Genomic DNA, 21,749 nt, shown 5'->3' on the forward strand with positions numbered 1-21,749 from the left:
CTACTGCATCACACATACAGTGCTGTAAACACGTCTTCAGGAGAGGAGAGCAAAGTGACGAGCTGCAGCCCATCTATTGCTGTTGCTCAAACAATGCCATTAATAATGCCTTACTACTTTGGGGCACCCTGGCTCCCCAGCTATAGTGGAGAACCCCACACATTAACCGACTTTAAAGAGAAAATGCAGGCAATATTCAGATTGTACCCAGTCAGCCCGGAACAAAAAGTTGAACTACTGATTGGTCAGCTAGGGGGCGCTGCACTAAGGGAAGTTAAATCTTGGCCTTGTAGTGTAAAGAAGACTGCTGAAGAAATATTAGACAGGTTAAAAGTTATATTTCAAACAAGAACCCTGTCAGAGTAAAAGATGTGACTCTTTGGAAAAAAGCAGCAGTCCCATGAATCTTTAAGAGATTTTGCCCTCAGTTTACAGGAAGATTGGCATATTCTTGAGCAGGCTGATCCCTCTGAAGCTATTAATGCTGATCAAATTTTAAAGGAACAATTTATTGAGGGTGTAATATCTGACTCTACAAAGTTACAGTTGAGAATGCTGGCACTACAACATTCCAATAGTGATTTTTTGATTTTAAAGAGACAGCTATAAAATTTTTGAGTCCCAAGGATGCATATAAAGGTGTGAATGACCAAGAAAATGCTGTATCTGCCTGTGCCAAACCTGTCGTTGTTCAGTGTGCTCCCCAGGAGGTACAAGACCCTACTGAAGAGCTTCGTGATCAAGTTGCGAAACTAACCAAAAGTCTCGCAATCCTGTGCAAAGAAGTAAAGGAGCTGAAACACCAATCCAATCAAGAGGACCATCCTTTCTTTATCCGGAAGTTACCATCCAACAGTCCCCGGGACAACAACTACCGGAAAGGTAGGAGACCTACTGACAGATTTGATTCCCTAGGTCAGCCGATTTGTCGCAGATGCAATTGTAGTGGCCATATAGAAAGAGAATGCCAGCCTTTAACTATTCAGAAAACGCTTCGTATACTCATTAGCCATCATAAATTCACTAATTCCAGAGGAGAGATAGGCTCTGCCAGGATTATGGACTCAAGGCCTGTGGTTCTTCAACCCCATACAGAAACTATGGTGTGGTGTAAAACGAAGATGGGTCTACAGGGTCAGAACTATGAAGTCCTAATTGAACCAGAGGAATATAAAGATAATACAGTCATTGTAGCTGGAAGAAGTCTAGCTAATGTAACTCATGGTCGAGTACCGGTGTGTCTAATAAATTGCAGTAACCAAGCTGTGACCCTGCGCAAATATACTACTGTAGCGAAAGTGAGTGGGCTTAATTATGAAGATTTCCTCCAAGTGTCTAAAAATTCTACCCAAGTGGAAAATTCTCCAAGTCCAGAAACTAAGGAGGAGTGGTGGCAAGAGCTAGATATAGGTACTGATGAAACCCCCCTCACACAAAAGGAAGCCAGTTGCCAAAGAGTACCAACATATATTCAGCAAGTCATCTTTTGACTTTGGAAGAGTCAGTACAATCAAACATTTCATCCCCACTGGCTCCCATCCTCCAATCAAAGAAAAGTACCGACCTATACATCCATCCATGAATCAGCCAGTGAAGAGAATCATACAAGAAATGAAAGATGCTGATGTGATTAAAGACAGTCGAAGTCCTTGGGCCGCACCAATTGTTCTCGTCAAAAAGAAAGATGGAAGTATTCGGCTATGTGGGAATTATTGCAAGCTCAATAACATTACCCATAAGGATGCTTACCCATTGCCCAGAATAGAAGAAGATTTGACTGCTATGAAATCAGCAGCCGATTTCTCCACCCTAGATCTCACCAGCGGGTACTGGCAAGTACCCATGGCTTCAGACGACCAAGAAAAGACTACATTCACTACCCCTATCGGCTTGTTTGAATTCAAATTTATGCCGTTTGGCTTGTGTAATGCCCCTGGAACCTTTCTGAGGCTTATGGAATGCTGCATGGGTCACAAGAAGTTTGAAACTGTGCTGTTGTACTTTATGCCTTTATACTTTATGATGTAATAATTTACTCCAAAACTTACGAAGAGCACCTCCAACATCTCACCGAAGTCTTTGAAGTCCTAGCCAAGCATGGCCTGAAAGTCAGACCATCCAAATGCCATCTACTAAAATCCAAGGTCCAGTACCTGGGATACATAGTTAGTGCGGAAGGAGTTATTCCAGATCCGGAGAAGACTGTCGTAGTAAAAGACTGGCCTATCCCAACCACCATTAGACAAGTCCGCAGATTCTATGGATTTGCCAGCTACTATAGGAGATTCATCAAAAACTTTACCCGGATTGCTGCTCCCTTACAAGAGCTTCTAAAAGGACAACCGTGTCAGAAGATGTGCAAGAGCCCCTCCATTCAGTGGACGCCAGAAATAGAACAGTGCTTCCAGGAACTTAAGGTGAAGTCAACTGAAACCCAGGTCCTTGCCTATCCAGACTACAACATACCCTTTCATCTGTATACAGATGCCAGCCACCTGGGATTAGGTGCAGTGCTAACCCAGGTCCAAGACAGCAAAGAAAGAGTCGTCGCCTATGCCAGCAGATCCCTCCGACCAACTGAAAGAAATAATCAGAACTACAGTTCATTTAAGTTGGAATTTCTTGCACTAGTGTGGGCTGTCACAGACAAATTTAAGCACTGCTTAGCTGCAACTCCCTTCATTGCTTTCACTGACAATAACCCATTGTCCCAGTTACATTCTGCCAAACTTGGAGCCCTTGAGCAGAGATGGGCCTCCCGCCTGGCCAACTACCAGTTTGTCCTGAAGTACAGAGCAGGTCGATTTAACACCAATGCTGATACCCTATCCAGGCTGCCCACAACAGAAATACTCTGTTATGATGAGGAGGAGCGGGGGTTGTTTCTACAAGGATCTTCAAGACAAATGGACTCCTTTATTATGGTTACATGCTGTTTTACTTTGCATCCAGATGTTGTGGTTTTTTATGTGTTTTTCTAGGACTTCAAGAAGCCAAGAATAATTTAAGCAACAGTATTAACCCCTTCACGACCACGGGCAGTAAAGTTACGTCCTATATTAACATGACTTAACGACCAGGGATGTAACTTTACTGCCTAAAGTTCATTTGATTGGCGTGGCCATAGCAACGGCTTTCAAATGAAGTCCCCTGCTGTTTCCTACAGCACGGAACCTTTGCTTGACCCCAGGGGAGGTGGCATCGCCAACCCCCATCGACGATCGATGTGATTGGCTGTTCAAATCTGAACCGCCAACCACATCGTTCACACTGATTTCGGCAAAAATTATGCCTGAATTAGTGTGATACTGTGAGATCCGGCTATGAGGTACCATAGCAGCTGCAGCAGATCATAGCTGGACCTCAAACATGTCGCCCCCAGCCCCTGCAGCACTGATTGGAGCGATCGTGCTATGACGCGCAATCACTCCAATCAGTGTGCATTGTGGCGGTCTGATCTGCAGGTGGCCGCCATCCCCAGGCCTGTGCTGGTCTGGGAAGCCCTCCCCCAACATGTCTGCAGCGTGCACTGGCTGGTACTTGTGGTACCACGCCACCGCTGCTGCCGCCGCTGATGTCACCGCTCCTGCTCCAATTGTACATATTCCGCTGCCCTTGCAGCCTGTGCGCGCTCCCGTGATGGCCCCTGCGCGCTCCCGCCATGGCCCCTGCCCATGCCTCCCCTGCGATCTGCCCCCCCCAAACCTTGATCTGCTCCCCCCGCGATCTGCCGGCCTCCCCCATGATCTCTATTTTGCTTCCTTCCTTCTGCCTCTGCTTCTCTGGTATCCCCCTCTGCTCTCCCCCTCCCCCTCTGCTCTCTCCCCTCTTACCTGCCTTCACCGGGTCATCCGAGGTCTTCACTGGCCCGATCACATCTGCCTCCATTGCTGGGTCCTTCCTGGGTCTTCTGCTGATCTGTCCAACGTCCTGCTTGCTGCTCCTGTAAAGTTGTCCATCTTGCTGCTTTCTGTTCATCCTGTCCTCCTGCAAATCTTCTGGTCAGTGATCCTCTTGCTAATCCTCTGGTACTGTGAGTATAACTTTTTTTTTTTTTCTGTATCCCCTGTCCAATTTTACACCTCATCCGTCCATGCGTCCCGCCGAGCGCTGATCAGGGATGCAGATAACGGATCTGCATCCGTGGTCAATTTTTGGCGTGACTTTTGTTTCCCGTATCCCCGATGCTTCTTGCATCGCATCTGTCCGTGCGTCTCGCCGAGCTCCGATCAGTGGTGCACATAACGTATCTGCAGCTGTGGTCAATTTTTGGCGTGACTTTTTTCCGTATCCGAGATGCTTTTTGTATCGCATCCGTCCGTGCGTCCCGCTAAGCGCTGATCAGGGATGCACATAACGGATCGGCATCCCTGCTCAATTTTTGCCGTGACTTTTTTTCCGTATCCCCGACGCTTTGTGTATCGCATCCATCCATGCGTCCTGCCGAGCCCTGATCAGGGATGCACATAATGGATCGGCATCCTTGCTCAATTTTTGGCGGGACTTTTTTTTTTCCGTATCCCCGACGCTTTTTGTATCTCATCCGACCGTGCGTCCTGCAGCGGCCGATCAGTGCACCGCGTCTGTGCATTTGAAAAGTCAAATGGCATTCCTTCTCTTTTGAGCCCCATCATGCGCCCAGACAATTACTTTCCACCACATATGATGTTTCTGCATACTCAGGAAAAATTGCACAATACGTTTTATGGCGCAGTTTTTCCTGGTACCATTGTAAAAAAAAAAGCTACCTGGTTGATGCAAAAATTTTGTGGTAAAAAAAAAATAATTTTCACGGTTCAACGTTATCAACTTCTGTGGAGCTCCTGGGGGTACAAGGGGGTACCAAACATCTAGATAAATTCCTTGAGGGGTCTAGTTCAAAAATGGGGTAATTTGTGGGGGAGTTTCACTGTTTAGGCACCATAGGGGGTCTCCAAATGCGACATGGCGTCCGCTAATGATTCCAACCAATTTTGCTGTCAAATGGTGCTCCTTCTCTTCTGAGCCCCGCCATGCGCCCAAACAATTACTTTCCACCACATGTGAGGTATCGTCGTACTCAGGAGAAATTTCACAATACGTTTTATGGTGCATTTTTTCCTGATACCCTTGTGAAAAAAAAGCTACCTCGTTCAGGTAACAGTTTTGTGGTGAAAAAAAAAATTGTATTCATGGCTCAACATTATCAACTTCTGTGGAGCCCCTTGGGGCTCGCTAAACATCTAGATAAACTCCTTGAGGGGTCTAGTTTCCAAAATGGGGTCACTTGTGGGGAAGCTCCACTGTTTAGGCACCATAGGGGGTCTCCAAACGTGACATGGCGTCCGCTAATGATTGCAACCAATTTTGCTGTCAAATGGTGCTCCTTCTCTTTTGAGCCCCGCCATGCGCCCAAACAATTACTTTCCACCACATGTGAGGTATCTGCGTACTCAGGAGAAATTGCACAATACATTTATGGTGCATTTTTTCCTGATACCCTTGTGAAAAAAAAGCTACCTAGTTGAAGCAAAAGTTTTGTGGTAAAAAAATGTTTTTTCTTTTCACAGCTCAACGTTATAAACTTCTGTGAAGTACCCAGGTGTTCAAAGTGCTCACCAAACATCTAGAAAAATTATTTGATGGCTCTAGTTTCCAAAATGGAGTCATTTGTGGGGGAGCTCTATTGTTTAGGCACCTCAGGGGGTCTTCAAACCCGACATGGCGTCCGCTAATAAGTGCAGCTAATTTTGTACTCAAAAATTCAAATGGCGCTCCTTCCCTTTTGACCTCTGGCGTGCGCCCAAACAATTGATTTTTAACACATATGGGGTATTAGCGTACTCAGGAGAAAATGCACCGTAAATTGTAGAGTGCACTTTCTCTTTTCTCCTTGTAAAAATGAACATTTTATGGCTAAAGTAACATTTTTGTGTTAAAAAGTAAAATTTTCCTTTTTTCCTTCCACATTGCTTTGGTTCCTGTGAAGCACCTAAAGAGTTAATACATTTCTTGGATGTGGTTTTGAGCAGTGTGAGGGGTGCAGATTTTAGAATGGTGTCACTTTTGGGTATTTTCTGTCACCTAGGCCTCTCAAAGACACTTCAAATGTGATGTGGTCCCTAAAAAACAATATTTTGTAAATTTTGTTGGAAAAATGAGAAATTGCTGATGAACTTTGACCACTTCTAACTTCCTAACGAAAAAAAAAAAATTTGTTTCGAAATTTGCGCTGATGTAAAGTAGACAAGTTGGAAATTTTATTTAGTAACTATTTTGTGTGACATATCTCTCAGATTTATGGGCATAATTTTTCAGAGTTTGAAAATTGCGAAATTTTCGCAAAATTTACTAAATTTTCACAAATAAACGCAAAAAATATCGGCCTACATTTACCACTGACATGAAGTACAATATGTCACAAAAGAACAACAATCTCAGAATTGCCAGGATCCGTTAAAGCGTTCCAGAGTTATAACCTGTCAAAGTGACACTGGTCAGAATTGCAAAGAAATGGCCAGGTCATTAGGGTGTTTTAGTGGCCGGGGGTGAAGGGGTTAATTGAAATAATTTATTTGTATGCATGTTGTTCCTTTCTGTTTTTCAGATGTGTATGTGTCGGGAACGACACGCTTCAAGAGGGGAGACATGTGGTATCCCACAAAGTGGTCATCTTCTCGGGATACCAGAAATAGAGTATTTAGCACAAATGTAATTTTCTATGTATATTAAGTACTGTAGGATGTTGTGAAAACCTGCTGACAGGCAGCACTCAGAGGGTTAAGTTTCCCCTGTGCAGTCATGCAATGACTGCAGTGGTAGGAGTCCTATGCAGGGGGGGAGGAGCTAACAATAACTACATGTGGAAGGATAGGGTCGGCTGGGAGGCGGCATTTGAGAGGAAATAGAGGGAGTTGATGTCCTCCATTTTGTGAGTAGTTTTTCTAGAGCATCGCGAGAAGAAAAGCTTCCCCTCAGAGGTCGGCCTGTCTGGTGTGGTTGAATTTACCACAGTATGTGTGGAAAACACTGACCCGCTGTCATCTGTAAATAGTTGTTTATATCACCAGTAAAGACACTGTTCATCACCGAAGCGGAGTTTTTTTATGATTAAATATTAACAACAACAATAACAACTATTACCACCATCAGACTCTACCGCGTCCCACACGAGGTTACCACACATACTGTAGATGATAATTTTGTAAATAAATATAATTGTATACATACAGAAAAACTTATAATGAAAAAGCAATTCAATATATCAGAAATAAATAATCTTTCAAATTCATACCATGTGGAAATTTCTGTTAAGTTTCAGTACACAATACGCTTCTCTGAGTGCAACTCACCTCTACCATGAACTACCTCTTTCCAGGGGTGGAACCATTTCTATGCTGTAAAATGGAAAATGGGAAACATCACCCCTATGTACATTCACAAAATGGTGGCACCTGAGTAAATCACATTAAGATTTGCAAAATTATTGTAATGTTCAGAACTTCATTTTTTTTCTTGTAGTATACCCAATATAGCATACATGGCAGTGTCAACACAGGCAGACTAGGGTGTCGACTCACAGACTTGTAGTTCATAGGCAGGCTAGCAAGAGTTAATCTCTGCTGGGCTGCTTGTTAGTCTCCTTTGATAACATGCTGTGTGGGAGCCAGTCACATTTGCTCCCCTCCTATGTATGCTGGCTTGACATTTTCTTTAATGCCAGCTATAGCTTCTTTATACTGGTCTGGTAAGGTGTTGTGACAACAGACTGGTGGTTCTAGCACTTTATTGCTATGAGTGGTTGTGTTGTCAACCCTTGTCCATTTGTTGCTGCCTTACTTCTGGTGTTTTTTTTAGTTTCTTATTGTTTGTTCTTGTGAGTTTGCAGTATGTCTGAGTATTGATTTTTCCCTGTCTGTCTTTATTTCTAATTGCTCTTACTATTTTGGATCATGTCCTGTACTTTGGATTTAAATTTTTGTAATAAAAGAAATTGATATTACGCATTTGGAAGCTGGAGATCTTTTCTATTTCATGTCTTTATATGTGTTGCCTTCACATTCCTGCCCATCCCCTCCCTGGTGGAGGAGGGACAGTTTAGTTCTGGTCAGGAAAATAGTAACAAAAAGAAGACAGTTGCCCACTACAGTGCTAACTGTAAAATAAATAGCGCAATCTAAGAGCACCCGATGTATTGGTGTTAGATTAATGTAGTTAGAAGCTGCTCACCTGTTTTGGTTGTGCGCCCTCGCACAACCTCGGTGATGAGCGTGTAATTCCTCTGGGTTTGAGGGGCTGTGGTGACTGATGTTATCCGATCCTTTTGGCTGGATGGAGCTGGAGGTTTGCCGCTGATGGCTCCTGGTTCACCGACTCCTTTGATCCTGGAGCTTTCAGGTCGGCTCTCCGTCCTCCCGCTGGATTAATCAAAGTGAACTGATAGATTCTGTGATCCTCAGCAGCTCTTTGCCGGATTCCCCTTCAGGAGTAGGCAATGTGGATATAGTGATGAAACCGGTCTTTGAGCGCTATTGATGGATCAGATTCTAAATGTTCTTTTGAAGATTTTGCTTTATTGTTAAAAATTGATAACAAGAGCTTTATCTTTTTAACAATAAAGCAAAATCTTCAAAAGAACATTTAGAATCTGATCCATCAATAGCGCTCAAAGACCGGTTTCATCACTATATCCACATTGCCCACTACAGTGCTAAGATATGTGAAACAAAGACTATAGGAATATAGACATGCATTACTGCTATGACAAAACATGTAAAAATTGAGATACTTAGCACACAAAATTGGACAGATTTTATGTGAGCCCAACAGCCAGCGGCAAGGCGACCTCATTTTTGTCAGTTTCACAGCCCCTCCTTTATAAATTAATCTGGATGTATCTGGTCTGACCATGTCACACAAATCATATGCCCAGATAAAGTAATGAAATGTTAACATTACATTTACCAGCGACTACCAGAGGGTATAGTTTCATTGCCCCCTCTACTATTTCATCCATTATAGTTATAGGTGACAAGAAAATACAGTGAGAGATCGCCTGCCTATTAAGGATATGTTCACACGTTACATTTTTGTTGCATTTTTAAAAGCATTTCTTCATGAGCTTTATGAAAACTAACAGCTGATTTTTACAGTGCCATCAATTGCTAGTAAATGTCATAAATCTAATGCAGAAGATTGTTTTTTTCTTCCCTGACTGAAATGGAAAACTGCTGCATTTTTGAAGAAAGCATCATGTCAATTCTTTCATTGTTTTTGCAATTTTTTTTGCAATATTTTTTCAACATTTAAAGCTATGAGAAAGTGCAAAAACTCAGCAAAATGAGTACAAAGCCTTATTTGTGGAGGAGGCATTATTTTTTCTCTTTTTTATTTTGCTTTATATACAATACATTATACAGGAAAGAATGTTTCTTTACATTTATTACTGTAAAATCCATTTTGTTTTCAGTTTTGTAGGTTTTACTGTCAGTCCGTAAAAGTGGCGCAATTCTCTGACAACATTGTTGCTAGCAGCGACCTGGGAGTCAGAGATGCATCCAGGCATATTCCCCAAGTTGTTCCCAATACATCTTAGCTTTGTTTCATTTTCAGTTATTTTATGACCTCCCAGAACTTTTGGGTGAGTCTTCTGAAAAAATGCTTGAGTTTCCCATTAACTTCCATTATACTTGTTACTTGAAATGAGCCCATCGAAGAGTCCTACCTGCTCGATTCGATTACCGAGCACTCAAGCATTTTAGGTCTCGCTCATCAGTTTTTCCCACTACTAAGATTGTGATTGGGAAAAAACAAAGCTTAAAAGTGGTGGGATACTGTTCTAGGAATCATCATAGGGTTACACATGTATTTTCAGGCCAATAATGTAGCACGTATAGTTTCCATGGAGCTACATCATTATTATAAGGTAAAGGAAATATACTACACTATAAAGAAAAAGACATGGATCGCACATACCAAAAATAAAGCCGTTAGGCAAAAAATTAAATAGAACATGAGGTTCTTTGCTACCATTCTGATCAGATTGTATTAAGCCCACTGCCACGTCACGGAAAATCTCTGAGTGGGTCCCTATTCTAAACCTTGTAGTGCGGCACTGTGCACTAACCGCTGCTGCAACAACAAAGCGTCAGAAGGGCAGGTAACCTGGTGCCTCACAGCACCCATGCTGCAAGACGAAGCCCCATGGCTCCAGGCCCCACCGCCCCACTGACACGAAACCACCACAACAGCGGCTACCACACAGTACCAGCACACAGTGAGACGAGCTGCGCACTCACCTCCCACTGGCTCCCATATGTGAACTGGGAGCAAAAAAAGGCTGACCCCTCTTGAAGTCTCCTGCTGATTAAAATCACCTGTGCCAAATGGGGGGAGTACAGATCCAAGCAAAAAAGAGAGGGGTATAGACTGTTATATAACAAACTATAAATAAAAAGACATGGATCGCACATCCCAAAAAAAATACAATGATCTAAAGCCGCTAGGCAAAATAATTAATAGAACATGAGGTTCTGTGGCAGTGGGCTTAATACAATCTGATAAGAATGGTAACAAAGAACCTCATGTTCCATTATTTTTTGCCTAACGGCTTTAGATCATTGTATTTTTTGGGATGTGCGATCCATGTCTTTTTCTTTATAGTGTGTTATAGGAAATATACTGGCAACATTAAGAAAACAGTAATCTATATGTCAGAGAAAAATGCTTCACCATACAAAACGGTTTTTATTGAATCAAAATAATTTCACATGGAAAATAGAAACCAAACTATGAGCAGAAATTAAAAGTGCTTGACATTAGACTGTCATTGATACGATTTTTCAGGGTTGTCCCTAAATAACATCCAAAAGTAATCTGCCATCATTGAGTTCCAAAAACCCTGGTAGCGGTGTTCCATTACTTTAATGTCATAGTGAAACCACTCACCTTTTTCATCACTTACACCCTCAAGATTTTGTGGGAAGACATCTAAAAGTGAATGCAAAAAGTGCATTTTCAGAGACATGCAACATAAGCTCTCTGATCTGAGGACCAACAATTACACCTTCCCTCAGTTTTGCTGGTGAAATGCTGGAGACTTTCTGTGAAATGTACTGGAAACCCTGTGAACTTGTCTGTGCCATGGCTTTCACAAAGTTTTTAATCAATCCCAACTTTCTATATGAAGGAGGAAGACAGATTTTTTTTGGACAACTAAAGGATTATGCTGAACATTGTCTCTACCTGGATGTTTCTCTGTCCCCAGTCATGATGAAGATAATGATCTACTGTATTTTTACTGTCCCATAAACACAAGAAGCAAAAATATTCTGTGAAACCTCCTTGCATTCCCATTAGCAGACCAATCACTTTCAAATCTCCACAGATATTCCATTGATGATGCTTATATTGTATAGCATCCAAAACAACTGACAGATTTTCATAACTTTCCTTTAGATGACATGAGTGAGCAATAGGGATTGATGGTTTCATATTTCTATTGCGAAGCAACACTGCTTTCAAACGTCTCTGGGATGAGTCAATAAACAATCGCCAATCTGCAGCAAAATACTCTTGATTCATTTCTTCAAAGAGGCCATTCACATTAATACAGTACACCATTGGTCCATCAACTGAGAAACATTGTGTTAAAGTGTTACTTTTGTTTAGGTAATAACATACTTTGAAATCATCATGAAGAGGATTCTTCTGTTTCAACCTAGATGCAAGAAGTTCAGCTTTATATTGTGACAATGAAAGGTCTCTGATGAGATCATCTAATTTATGTTGAGTAAAGCGTTCTGGCTGCTCCATCCAGTATATACTCATCTTGACTTGAGGTTTCCATGTCTTTGCCAATAGCTTCAGCTCCATAGTCTTCGTATTCTACTTCATTTTCATCTAATCTAGACAATGTTGGTACAGGAACTGGCAAGGTAACATCATGTGGAACTGGCCTAAATTCAGAGTAATTAATATTTTGTTCTTTGTAGAAAAGCCCTTCAGTTTGACAAAACAGTCATTGGTTGGCTCCACTGTCAATACTTCTTCCTATAAAACTCACTAAAACCTTTGCTGATGTTGTCCCTGTAAGAAAATTCACAATTAAGTAAGACAAGCAAAGAAAACACATACATTGAAAATGCAGAAATAACATAATAACAAAAATACTTCTAACTCAGACACTTTATGTGATAGAGTAAAACTAAGCATATTTTTGGAATCAGCCCACAAACGCAGTAAAACAGACATATTACCTTTGCTGATGATTTTTTTTGTGTTGACCAGTGTAATGTAATAATTATTCCTTGCCATGTACTGCTTGGTATTTTTCCTAGACCCATTCACTTGAATGACAGAGAGTAGCTGTGGCCGTAACAACAGTCATCACTACTACATAAAGTATGGTGGAGTGCTTCAAATCATTCTGTCTGCGATATCTGTTGATCTGGTATTGATGCCTATTTAAAGGCATCCATTTACATTAGACTAACATTACCCAAATTTGCCAAGATCAGAGGATTCAACTGACAGTCTCATGTGCCGGGTGGCCTCCTAATTCTCCCCAACAGATGATGTCAGAGAAGATAAGGATCTGGCATGTCCGATATAAAAACTATTTGTTCTTTTGATGATCTTGGCAAGATAACTCACCACCTCGATATTTTGGCTGTGGGTCTCTCGTAGAGATTATAGCTGTATATGGAGGAGTCAGGAAAGATAACTTCCAGCCAAACGACTAACCGAAAAATTGTTTGGTGTACACCTATCATGTATTGGGCCCCTAAAGATAGGCCATTTGTATTCAATTACTAAAAAAACACGATGTACGAGCAGAGACTCTGATTCCATTATCATTTACTGGGATGCTTGTTTTAAGTTTAATAAAATCCCTATTTTATCTGTTGTATATATACACCTGTTCTCTGTATGCTGAAGTCTGTATAATCCCACCTAGACCACTGATTTATAGCAACACTTGTTGGAGCAGAATATACTCCACCAAAACACAAAGTGAGTTCAATATTTTAAAATAGATTATTTATTTAATAAATTTAATAAAACATATAAAACCATGACAAGTATAATAAATAATGGTGCTTCAAACAAGAGGGACGATGTGTTAGCATAAATAGTAAACTTATAAAAGGCACAAGAGTAAAGAACACCTAAATATTCAGTACGAAATGAATGTATTTTTGTCTGGAAATTTTAAGTACTTGATAAATATATCTGGTTAATATAAACCTAAAATGTGTAACAGTCACAGACAAAAATAAAATTCATTTGTAATATTTTTTTTTAAAAATAAATAAATAACTAAATCAAAGTACAAAGAGGTATGTGAATAAAGAGTGGCATAGAATATACAGTCAGGGCCAGAAATATTTGGACAGTGACACAAGTTTTGTTATTTTAGCTGTTTACAAAAACATGTTCAGAAATACAATTATATATATAATATGGGCTGGAAGTGCACACTCCCAGCTGCAATATGAGAGTTTTCACATCCAAATTGGAGAAAGGGTTTAGGAATCATAGCTCTGTAATGCATAGCCTCCTCTTTTTCAAGGGACCAAAAGTAATTGGACAAGGGACTCTAAGGGCTGCAATTAACTCTGAAGGCGTCTCCCTTGTTAACCTTTAATCAATGAAGTAGTTAAAAGGTCTGGGGTTGATTACAGGTGTGTGGTTTTGCATTTGGAAGCTGTTGCTGTGACCAGACAACATGCGGTCTAAGGAACTCTCAATTGAGGTGAAGCAGAACATCCTGAGGCTGAAAAAAAAGAAAAAATCCATCAGAGAGATAGCAGACATGCTTGGAGTAGCAAAATCAACAGTCGGGTACTGGTGAGCTTGGGAACTCAAAAAGGCCTGGGCGTCCACGGATGACAACAGTGGTGGATGATCGCCGCATACTTTCTTTGGTGAAGAAGAACCCGTTCACAACATCAACTGAAGTCCAGAACACTCTTAGTGAAGTAGGTGTATCTGTCTCTAAGTCAACAGTAAAGAGAAGACTGCATGAAAGTAAATACAAAGGGTTCACATCTAGATGCAAACCATTCATCAATTCCAAAAATAGACAGGCCAGAGTTAAATTTGCTGAAAAACACCTCATGAAGCCAGCTCAGTTCTGGAAAAGTATTCTATGGACAGATGAGACAAAGATCAACCTGTACCAGAATGATGGGAAGAAAAAAGTTTGGAGAAGAAAGGGAACGGCACATGATCCAAGGCACACCACATCCTCTGTAAAACATGGTGGAGGCAACGTGATGGCATGGGCATGCATGGCTTTCAATGGCACTGGGTCACTTGTGTTTATTGATGACATAACAGCAGACAAGAGTAGCCGGATGAATTCTGAAGTGTACCGGGATATACTTTCAGCCCAGATTCAGCCAAATGCCGCAAAGTTGATCGGACGGCGCTTCATAGTACAGATGGACAATGACCCCAAGCATACAGCCAAAGCTACCCAGGAGTTCATGAGTGCAAAAAAGTGGAACATTCTGCAATGGCCAAGTCAATCACCAGATCTTAACCCAATTGAGCATGCATTTCACTTGCTCAAATCCAGACTTAAGACGGAAAGACCCACAAACAAGCAAGACCTGAAGGCTGCGGCTGTAAAGGCCTGGCAAAGCATTAAGAAGGAGGAAACCCAGCGTTTGGTGATGTCCATGGGTTCCAGACTTAAGGCAGTGATTGCCTCCAAAGGATTCGCAACAAAATATTGAAAATAAAAATATTTTGTTTGTTATTGGTTTATTTGTCCAATTACTTTTGACCTCCTAAAATGTGGAGTGTTTGTAAAGAAATGTGTACAATTCCTACAATTTCTATCAGATATTTTTGTTCAAACCTTCAAATTAAACGTTACAATCTGCACTTGAATTCTGTTGTAGAGGTTTCATTTCAAATCCAATGTGGTGGCATGCAGAGCCCAACTCGCGAAAATTGTGTCACTGTCCAAATATTTCTGGACCTAACTGTAAATTCATAAATAGTAAATTAGTATGTGTATTAAAAAAGAAAAAAATACCATAAATTACATTATGAATAGTTAGTATAGACCTATGCAATATATATTAGTTTGCAGATTCCGTGAGGTATTAATGTTGGTGAGTGCTGATCAGTGACCAGTGATGTAAGGTGCTTTAAGTATAAAGTGCTATGGTAGTTGCAATAAATGGACAGCAATGCATTCAGGTTGGATTCAATAACCGATAGAATAAGGTGCTCCTGTGCCAGTGAACAATAATTACCTGCTGTGTAGTGCTGAGTCGTCCCTCCACCCCGACGTATGTTTCAATATGCTTTCCTCATGGGGCGTATGCCTGGGTGGAGGAAATGGATCTTAAATACCAGTGAAATCACGCCGGACTTAACTCACATGTGGTGCATGAATCCCAATAGTGATTCGGTCTAAAGGTACTCCCAGTCCGTGGCGTGGATTGCAAATGGAACACATTGCGGTCACGTGTGCCGCGAGCTCGGGAGATGACATCTCACCATGGGAGCGCATGCGCTCTGAGTTCATTCTCATGATTTAAACTAAACAATATGATATATGTGAAAAGACTAGTGCAGTCATGGAGGGCGTGTATATGCAAGAATTGGGGAGAATATTATTATTTTGGTGTGCTATGAACATAAAATTAATTATAAGGGGTCCATAATTCTGAATTAAAATGTTAAATATGAAAAAAATGTGTGAGCATAAAAATGAGTGTGGGAGTGAAATGTTTTGTAATAAATCATGTGTATATTATGTGAATATGCATACATATTTATACATATCCATGTATTTATATACAATTAACTTTATAATTACATAATGGAACACCATATTATGTAAATTGGTAATACATAAATTGAGTGAAAAAAAAGGTGTAAAAAAATCTGTCCTCCCAGAATTCCTGTTTCTCCAATTCAATGACTGCCTTAGTTTATACGATTAATAGAAGTCTTCACCACAGATATCAAAGATATATATAACTGTGACTTAAATAACAACAAATTAAAATGAAAAAAAAATGTAAAAAGGTTTTTTATTTAAACATTAAACAATTTTTTTATGACCCATTAAAATCTCCCGCCCATAAAAAGGAATCTCTGTTAGCATCTTTAAATTTAGATAAAATAGAAAAGCTAAAAATCTATAAATAAGCACCAAAACCAAATTGTTCATTTAATCCCCCAGGATTTAAACTACCCAATCTGTAAATCCAACAGCTTTCTATTCGAGCCAGGATTTTTCCCAGGTTCCCCCCTCTCTGTCTCATACTTACCTGATCAATTCCTTTGATCTTAAGAAATCTGGGATTACAATTATGATGTGTTTTAAAGTGCTTGGGTATAGTTTTCAGAAGGACATCATCTTTCTCTGTTTTTGCTTTTTCTATGTCTCTGCAATGTTCCCTTGTGCGTATGCGTAGTTCTCTTGTTGTGAGGCCCACATATATTTTTCTACAGGGACATTCAGCGACACCCCTGATTGACAGATTTTTGCACAGCCTGTGCATAGGCAGAAAATTATCGATCAGTGGAGAGGTGAGGTTATACAGAGCTAGGATTTATAAGTCCTTCAGTGATATTTTTGCACTGTGATTTTAACAAAACTACAGCAAGCAGCCCAATAAGTGATAAATCAAACCAGGATTTCTGTCTCTACATTAGGCCTCTTACACACGTCCTTGTCTCTGGTACATGTTTGGTCTGTTTCCTCATGTACCGGAGACATGGGCACACATAGACCCATTCAAATCAATGGTTCTGCGCTCACATGTGTGTTCTGCCATGGACCGTGTGTATGCGTGGAGCATATGTGTGTCCGTCTGCTCCACACGTCAACATGTCCATTTTTCTCCGGCATCAAGGGTGTCACACGGAACGCAAACGGACCACCAAAGAAAACACGTGTTTGAGAAAGAAAAAAAAAACTTGACTCACCTTCTCCAGCCCTCCTGTCTCTGCCACTGTTGTCACTTGCTTCCAACCGCCGCTCATTATGCTCATTAAATATTCACTTCACTGCGGCCCAGAAGCTGCAGCAGTGGGGAGTCGGCAGGACCGGAGACCGAAGATCAGCACCACGGACAGCAACGCCAGGGACAGGTGAGCAGAAAGTTCCCGTTCTCCATGTGTTATCACGGATAACACACGGAGAACACACGTAGGCTATAAACACGGCTCATGGAGGGCAAAATGGACCTCTGCCACGTCCGTGAAAAACGTGCATGGTTTTTCACGAAGATGTGAAAGAGGCCTTAAACTGCTAACAGATTATGTGGCAAAAAACGTATGATAAATTCCCTTTAATTTTCTTTCTAATTATTTTTCTTTGAAGAATTTATTTTGTTTTTGTTGTAAGAATACCTTGAAATTAAAGGTTTTTGAAAACTCCATGGTTTTGAAAAAATGCTGCAAGTTTTTATTTCAAATGCAAATGTTATCTTCTGTAATTTTTTCCCCGACAGTTTTATGATCAGTGGCTCGTCTAATGTAAACTATTTGTTCTTGGCTGTGGACACTATTATAACAGTTAAGAGAGATTTGGGACACATTCTTAATTTTAGATGCTGCAAGCCTTAATCAGATAATCTTAGGGACATTCTTCTCTTTTGATGTTTGGCAGCCTGGGATATATATTTCTGCCAAGACCGAACAAAATCTGTTAATTAGTTTTTAAGAACCACATAGGTGAATTGCCACTGGGCTTTTCATTTTCAAATTTATTTCTAGAAGAATAATTAAAAAAACTAATTTGATTTAATTTTAATGTTTCGAGTTATATATATGGCTACAGAAAAACAGAACGACTAACATAATGCTGATTGCTGAATTTTTTTTTTGCCCATCCAGCAGAATCAGATTATTTTCCAAATGTAGGCAGCTTCTGTAACGCATAATTATAAAATACAGCCAGATAGAGCCAATATTAGGATTCATGTACACATCAATATAATATGTATGGTGGGACACAAAGTTACTATGGGTCCTTCTTACTATTTTTCTTCCTCTACTGCGGGGAAAATAAGCTTTGAAGAATTGAGCAGACTACATTTTTTCTTTGATATGATTTTTTTTACAAACACTTAATGTACAATACAAAATTATATTGTACAACTGTGTTAGCCAGAAAAATCGATGTAAATACTTATGCCCCAAATATGACAAATGTATTCTAGGAATGATTCCTTTATTGGCTAAATGCATGGGAAAAATGAGGTGATGCATCCCAAAGATAAGCCAAGGAAATCAAATTAAGGTTTTTAATTCGATATGTAGTGGGCGTGATGGCTTAGTGATTTGAAGTCAGTCTGGTGGAGGTGTGAATTGTGTCCACGTAGTGAGTCATAAATCCCAGGTGTTAGTGTTAACGTCGCCGAGGGGCGGTGAGCGTCCGTGACTCGACTCACTGGGCTGTACACCGCACTTCCCTGAGGGAGCTAACCAGTATTGAACCCCTATACAGGGACTGTCTGGTGCAGCCACAGGGGGTCTAATTGCACAACTGCCAGGAACCAGTGGAGGTTGGGTCTTACAGACTGGTAAAGACTCTTAGCATGCGGTGCTGGTGTGCTCGGAAGTGGGAGAACGGAGATGGTAACTCGGACTTGGCAGCACAGAGATGGTGGCTCAGACATGGCAGCACGGAGGTGGAGACTCAGACATGGAGGCTCGGAGATGGTAGCTCAGATGTGGCAGTATGGAGATGGTACCTCAGATGTGGCAGCACGCAGATGATGGCTCAGATGTGGCACCACAGAGATAGTGGTAGAGAGCAGGCTCTAGGACAAGACACAGGTTAGGAACTCAAGACTGGTACTAGTACACAATAAGCAGAACTAGACATAAAAGCGTAATGGGACCTCAGAACTAGGACACACTCAACTAGTAGGCAATGTTGCTCAGGCGCCTCATCTAAGAGGAGGTGGTCTTAAATACCTTTCAGGGTGAGAACCTCTAGAATAACTTCTGGGAATTGAATGTTGGCCCTTTAAGAACGGGGGCGTAACCGCACGCACACTCTATGGGCACTTTCAGAAGGCCTATGTGGGGCCTGGAAGTGGGAGGAGACCACAGCAGATCCGAGGGCAGGAACAGGATGCATGGAACTGGTGGGCAGGTGAGGGAAAGGGCGCCCCAGCCTGGGCCTGGGAGCAGGGGTGTATGGGGATGCCACGCTGGGACCGAAACCAGGCACTACAGATAAATTGAGTCATATAGTGAAAGACTGGAACATTCTTAACAGCTTCAATTCACAGATTTTTCTCTCTGTCATTCTTAAAATGACCTTTCAGTACTAAGGCTTTTAAAACTGCCATACAGTGTCCAGTTCCAGAGAAATGTTGTCCCACAGGCATATCCAGCTAATTCCTTATAGCGTGCCTGTGTAGATTCATGCTTATTTGTAGTTTTTGCTTAGTTTCCCCAGTACAAGTTCTTCCAGGGCATCTTGTGTATTGTATCATCTATACCTTAATGGAGACTTTACATGAAAAGAATTCATGATCTTTAAGTCCTGGTTTGTATTGGATATGCGGCCTGTGTCTGTTAACATTATGTGGGTACAGGTCCTGCATTTTTTTTTTACTGTTACAGGGGGATGTAGTTGTCATGAGCGGAGGGGACGCTGCGCTCGCTAACGCTCGGGTCCGGCGCTGCTGCTGCTGCTCGGTGGCTCGAGCGGTGGGCCGGATCCGGGGACCCGAGCGGCGCTCCTCACCCGTGAGTGAAAAGGGGGTTGGTTTGTTTTGGGGATTTAGTCCGTGACGCCACCCACGGGTTGTGGTGAAGATGGGCACCACCGCTGCTGGTGACGGGGATCCCGGAAGCGATAGTAGGGAGCAGCTGGGATGTTGTTTTCCCTCTCTGTGGGTAGGGGTTGGTGGTCCAGGGCCCCGGTGGTGTGACGGGGAGGCAGGGTAGGTAAGGTGTAGGGTTGCAGGGACAGCGTGGTACGGTGCCGGATGGCACGGGTGTACTCACTCAGGAAGAGATGCACAAAGGCTCCGGTAAACCAAACGGCTGGATGGATGGGTCCCGCAGCCAGCTGCAGTGTCTCTCCCTGGACAGGTGATGACGGCTGTCTTTCCCTGCACCTTTGTGTACTGTCTTGACTACGATGGGTCCCCAATGGTAGTCCGCTCCCCGGTGTATGGATGCCGGAGGAGCCCGTTTTGCCCGCAGGCACTGGCCCTTGGGTCTCTAGCCGTTGGTGGTGGCTGTATACCCTCACGGTGCAGATGGTTGCCTTCTAACGGGTCTTTGGTTGTTAAGAAAACCCTGGGGTTCCTGTCACACTCGGATTTGACTGTTGACGGCAACTCCAAGCCTAGTCGGGCTCCGATAGCCCTGCCTGTGTGTGCTAGCTTCACTTCGCTCCCTGGTCGGTACCGGCGGGCCACCGCCCGACCCCGGTCCTACGGTTCCGCGTTGATCCACCATTCAACCTCCTGAACTCAACTCCCTCCTTTTCCCGCCTCCAGGCCTGTGAACTCCTCGGTGGGTGGGGCCAACCGCCTGGCTCCACCCCACCTGGTGTGGACATCAGACCCTGGAGGGAGGTTACAAGGGTTTTGTGTCTGGCTAATGTAACTGTCTGGGCGGGGGGGGTGTTACCTGTGACGACCTGGCTAGTCCTGGGCGCCACATATTAGCCTCAGATGATGGTGTGAGGACATTTCTGACAAGTAGATTCCTTAAATTTAGTGGCTGATTGTAGGAGAAAAGTGGAAGTTCTTGGGACACTTCTTTCAGTCTGTTGTCTTTCGTGGAATATGGGATGAAGATTAGCAACAATTTTCATTAGGATGCTCATGCAGGGGGTATAATGTGACCACAAGAGGCACCCTGCTGTTATCTTCCCTCTGTAATTCAGGATGCTGTTTCTTGGGATCCTTGAAGCTCAGTGGATCTATTCAGCTAATACCAGTGGTTTCTACTGTTCTGGCACTTTGCAACTCTGCAACTCTGCAAATGGATTCTGGAAAGTATTCTAGAAAAATCTGCTCTCCAAAAGTCAAATAATGCTCCTTCTCTCTCGAGCTCTGCTGTGTGCCAAACAGTAATGCAAGCAATGTATTGTGCATAGTGATGAGCGAGTACTAAAGTGCTCAAATGTTCATTACTTGAATCAAGCAGGTCCGACGCTTGGCCCCTCTCAATTGCCTCTCAAGAAATGAGTATAATGGAAGTCTATGGGGACCTTGATTATTTTTCCTACCGATACCCCCTTAGATGGCTTATATGGGGCATAAAATTGCTGAAATGCATGGAAAAAAAGCTCAAATGTAATGGCAAGAGTAGAGGAAAGATTCCTGGTTGCATCTCTGTCTCCCAAGTTGCTGCTGGGAAATAAAAATTAAATAAGTAAAAAAAATAAAATAGTGTGCTCTACCCCTTTTTTGATAGCTGGCCAAGTTAAAGCTGACCAATCTGCTTAACTGCGGCTGGGTATAAAAAAAAAAATAGAGGGGACTTCACGCCATTTTTTTTAAATTATATACATATTAGGTTTAGCCAGGACTTTTCAGCCTCGTAATACGATCACAGTTCACAGTTGTCTGCTTTACAAGATCACAGTTATCTTCTTTACCTTGGCTGGTGATCAAAAATAAGGGGGCCCACATGTCGTTTATTTATTTATTTATTTATTTATTTAATTACTTCATTTATTAAGTTAAACCAGGCAAAATCTTGACTCCAATATAGTGCCCCTTCCCTTCTGAGCTTCCACTGTGTTTCAAAAGTAGTTC

The sequence above is a fragment of the Anomaloglossus baeobatrachus genome, chromosome 1 (assembly GCF_048569485.1).
Source record: "Anomaloglossus baeobatrachus isolate aAnoBae1 chromosome 1, aAnoBae1.hap1, whole genome shotgun sequence".
Taxonomy (NCBI): Eukaryota; Metazoa; Chordata; class Amphibia; order Anura; family Aromobatidae; genus Anomaloglossus; species Anomaloglossus baeobatrachus.